Source organism: Miniopterus natalensis, chromosome 16 (assembly GCF_054644295.1).
Source record: "Miniopterus natalensis isolate mMinNat1 chromosome 16, mMinNat1.hap1, whole genome shotgun sequence".
NCBI lineage: Eukaryota > Metazoa > Chordata > Mammalia > Chiroptera > Miniopteridae > Miniopterus > Miniopterus natalensis.
Window position 1 is genome coordinate 16,510,836 of NC_142096.1, and position 5,156 is coordinate 16,515,991.

The window sequence follows — 5,156 nt, forward strand, 5'->3', positions numbered from 1 at the left end:
AATAAATAAGAAGATCAATTATTTATTCACTTATAAACAAATACGTAGTCCTTAGGTGTCAATAAACATTCCATGTTGGTAAGATATGTTCACAAAGATGAGTAACATGTAGTCTTCCTCCTGGTGCAGATCACAGCCTATTAGAGAAAAAGAAACTTTTAAATAATTAAATATAGTACATTAAGGGCATTATTACTGGAAAGTACAAGTGTCATTTGGAACTAAAGGAGAGAGTCACTGACTCTTATTTAGTGACTGCTGCAAAGGCTTTCCAGAGGAGGTCATTATTTCCCCTGGGCCCTGCACAGGATGGTGTGGCCAGTGTAGTGAAACCTAAATAAATTAATCAAGTACATGGATAGGAACTAGCTGAGTTAAAGTGATTATCTACTAATTTTTACTCTAAACTTAAGCCTCCATATGCTGTATCATTCACACATCAACTTAGTTTAAACAAGAAAAAAAAGAATTTTATCAGTGGGTTTAGGGTAAAAAAAAATAAATAAATGATCCTTATGTTGTCATTCCCAGTGGCAGACGAAAAGAGAGGATGAGGCTCTAGCTGTAAGGTCTCATTTATCTGACTCCAGAAGTTCAGCTGGGTTCGATGAGCTCTGAAGAAATATTTCAATGTCGATACACAGATTCTCAACCAGTCCCAGTTCTGTAGATTGCCCATATCTGGTCTATAAAAGAAATGACTTGAGTATGGAAAGGAAAGATAGGTAGGTAATACCTATGGCATTTTTAAGTTTGTCTCTGGCCAGGTAGTATCACTCTCATGGAGATGCTTTCTTAATTGTAGCAGGGGAGTTCTTTATACTTTCACAAATGAAAAGATTGGGGTGTCTACTAAGAGTCAACCAGGTACGGTTGAGTCAGCCAGGACTCAAATCCATCTGATGACAAAGCCATGTTCTTCCTATTGGCCCATCTACCTCATTTTAGATATTCCAAAGCACTTATTTTGTCAGGCACAAAACTGAAGCCAAAACATACTAGATAATTATAAAAGTTCACCTGCTTTATGTCTAAAGGAGAAGAAAGCCACCTATTCTTAGAGAAAATCTTAAGGTCACGTAGAAGTCAACAAATGGGTGGATTAAAATGTATCTTTAAGAAGTAAAATTCCTTGGCATTTGAGTTGTATCCCAGCCCTTGGTCCAGTGATTTGTTGAGTAAAAAAAAAAAAAAGAAGGAAAGAACAAAAGGAGAAAGGAACACTAAGGAAGCCTGTTGTTTAGAAAGGAGAGAAAAAAGAAAATTTTATTAATCTCCTCTTATGTCGCATGCATTTTTCCAAGGCACTCTCATGCTCTCTTGATTACACAATAACTCTGAGAGGTGACTGTCATTCTCATTGTTCTTCAGATGAGAAAAATAAGGCTCAAAGAAGAGTAATTCTCTCAAGTTTTCACAGCTAAGTAGAGGAGCCAGTGTTTGAATACAAGTCATTCTGCAACTAAACCCCAATTCACAGTGAGTCAGAGCTCCAAACTTGTTCTGGCCTTGTGAACATCCAAAGTGGGGTAATATGGCAATAATTTGTTTTAGGGCAAGAACTTCAGAAACTCCATTTTTGATATGGTATAATATTTCTTCATGGTGCTGACAACTTCAGGTACTGTGGTAGACTACCCATGGTGGCTTTTTATTTAAAATCTAAATATCAAAGACCTATAAGCTTGAGAGCTTATAATTTACAATTCCTTTTGAGGGGGAATAGATTTGCACATAGTCTTAATGTCAGGTTTAAGAGTAGTTACCCAGAAATTGCAAATTTGAGGTTTCTGCATTATAAATGGGATTCAAAAATAGTTGAATCAGGCTATAGAAATTTGTTGTGTTTGGACTACTTATCCCTGTTTTATTTTTTCAGATGTGCTTAATTTTATGGTGTAACTAAAGATTTTGTTTGTGTAATGCATTATTAAGACAAAATATTGTTTTCTAGTCTTCCAAAAAACTTTTCTGAGCAGGTTGTGAGCTTGGATGAGTTTTGTAAGGCTTTTGTTTTACAAACCATGAGTCAGCAAATTTTTAAGATTGTACCACATAGCAAATGTACAACTGTTGAAAAATAATGTATAAAAAATGCATATAACAAATATTAAATTGTGTACCTGTATGTTAGTGTTGGCTACATTATTCTTTTGTTGACTAATAAAGTGCAATACTTTACTCTTCATCTTTAAACTAGGAAATGGAGATTTAAAAATAACAAGCCCAAAACACCTGGGTAGAAGAGACCTCGGGGTTTGTAGTCAGCTGTGAAGCCTTGAGCAAGGTGCTAAAATCAGTTAGATTGTAGTTTATTCCTTTGAGATAAGGAACCTGAACTTTCTCTGCTCTCCCTCTCGTTTTATAACTTGCCTCATTCCAACAAAGATTCGAGGCATTTTAATTCATCTAAATGAATTGTTTTCTTTTTTGCTATGATTCTAATAGCTTCATGAAAATGGGTATTCAACTTTGATTCTCAAAGATCCTTCTTCCAGGATTTTTATTCCCTTAAAACTTTCATCTATTTTTTTAATTGAATAAGTACCTCATATATTATCTGGAGAGGTGGGGATATGTAACTTCTATGACATACTCATGCCTGTGTTCTGAGAGTGAACATGTATACTGTGATTCTATCCTGACCTGATTACAAAAACGATAGCATTTGATTTTGTGACTCAACAATCAACTTAGTCCAAAATAGACAATAAAATAACCTTTCCTTTAGTTTATAAAGCAATTGTGCTTCTTTTCAGTAAGTACTATCATAACATTGCCGAAGTTGTTTCAAAGATTAGGCTTACCCACTCATTGTCCATTTCCCCAACATATCAGGGTTAAACTCCTTGTAGCCCTGAACAGCAGAGCTAAAACATGTCACTTATGTTTTCCTAAGCTCCAGTGTAGAGACTTTCTGATAGCAAATGGGTAAGTTGAACTCTTTTGAGAAGAACCTGTTTCCGTAGCTCAGAGGCTGAGCCAAATGGAGGCTCCTCCCTTTTGCCCTGAGGTCTCCACACCTGAGGCCGATTACTCTATTTAAGGAGGTTAATTAGCTATGAGTGTTGCTTCTAAATCTTGAGTGAAAACAAATTCCATCTGTGGCATCAGGTATTATATACCAGCATTACCTAAACTATGCACTGCAGGATGGTGATGTTAATCCCAATGTTAACCAACCTCCCTCTGGAAAGGGTACCATAGTCATCAAAATGTGTGGATTTCTATATGTAATGAGCCTCTTGCAGATTCATAAAGCCCATCAGAACATTGAAGGTTTCTGAGAATTTCTGCAGCAAAGAACCTGATTTGCTCAATGTTTCTTAAACATGCATAAGGATAGTAGTTTATATCATGGACAATCTTTCAATATCCTGAAGCAATGACATAGCAAACACTATGCTAACAGTTCTTTCTTCCAACGAAAAGCATTTCCTATAGCAAAGCTCCAAAAATGCCATAAACGTTCCTAAGAAAAGAGTCACTACTTGAGTCTATTTTCCTTCCTGGTTCTTTTGTGTAGTCTTTTGCTTACTCACCAAATTTTCAGCACCTGATTGAGCTAGTCACCACAGAGAATTTAAAAAATGATGAAAGCATAGCCACAGGCTAAAAAACCTTTTTGTCTCACAGGATACCGTGTCCAATAGTCATAACACAAGACTGCGTGGCCGAGAGTACAGATTAAAGGGACGTATAGGAATAGGGATAAGGGGTGTGCCAGTCTTATTCATGTTCTAGATTTCAGAACCACACCTATTTGGGGAATTTCTACCTTATGGGTAGTAAAATTAAATGACTTCTATTATCTTTGACCCACCACATTTGTTCGAGTTTTCCTATATAACCCATTCTTATATCCATACCATTACAATCAGGCAATGTTGTGTTTGAAATTCCCCCTTCCCTTAGAATAAAACACAATAATCTTATCAAAAATATTTTATTTACAAAAAAATTAATTATACTATACATCCTATACTGGAAATACATTGAATAATTGCTAAAATAAATACAGGCAATTAATTCAATCTTCTATAAGAATGAGAGAATTTGACATTTGAATGTTATCAAAGCTTAACTTAGAACATAAATAGTTAAAAAGGCAAACTCAAGTTTTAGTCTCATTTATCGGCATGGTGTTTGTTTCCCACAAGCTCTCCTATTAGTGAGAGTTGGAGTGGCAGAATGTCATGTACCTTGTTGTCTTCCGAAGGTAGAATGTGCATCTTTTTCTTAGAAGAGATGGAACATAGACGTCTGCATGAAGAAGCAGAAAGGCAGGAAGCACATGACCTAACATTTCTCCCATGACTCTGCTTCATCACAATATTTTCTATGCAACTGTTCGTGGGTTCAGTTGTGTTTTTAACACAGGTCTACACAGCACCAGCTACAAAGCAAGATGGGTCATGTCAAAAGTCAAACTGGATAACCAAGGCTCTGGAGAAGCAAAATTAGCTAGACTACAGGTACCTGGTTCATTAACTTTATGTGCCAATTCTTAATACACTTATTAAACCTTGATATCATTTCTACTATGTAAACATATTTATGTTGGCCAACAGAAAAAATGAAGAAATTATCTGTATAATTCAGAATAAAAGCCTCACTAGAAAGTAAAAGAGGCTGATAATTGGAGCTTGAGCTTGCCATTTTGAATCTGTATGCTTTACATTTATTGTAATTTATCCAACTAAATCATGGAAACCTCATAGTAGCACGTAAAGGGAACTGGCAAGCTGTAAGTAAAGTATGTTCAATATACAGACAGGATGTGGTGATTCAGACCACAGAACAAAATGAACTGTATTGTGTTTGTCCAAATTATACAGATAATTTTTTCCACTTTCCATATTACTCAGCCTGGGAAAACACTGCCTGTGATATGCATGTTATGTCCAGTGCTGGCTGCCCAGTGTTTTCTTTTGAGGACTAGCATTCCCTTTTTTTAATCTTATGAAAAAATTGCACTTTTCTACCCCTTTGGCCTTGATTTTCAATTATTTACTTTTTCTTTCACACACAAGTATGTATTTTTACTCCCAAAGTGTGACAGGTATATTGGCCTTTCCTAAAAGAAATTTTAAAAAGCTAAAATATTGGATGTTTAAATAGTTTTTCACAGAAATAAACTATTCAATTTGAAAAGG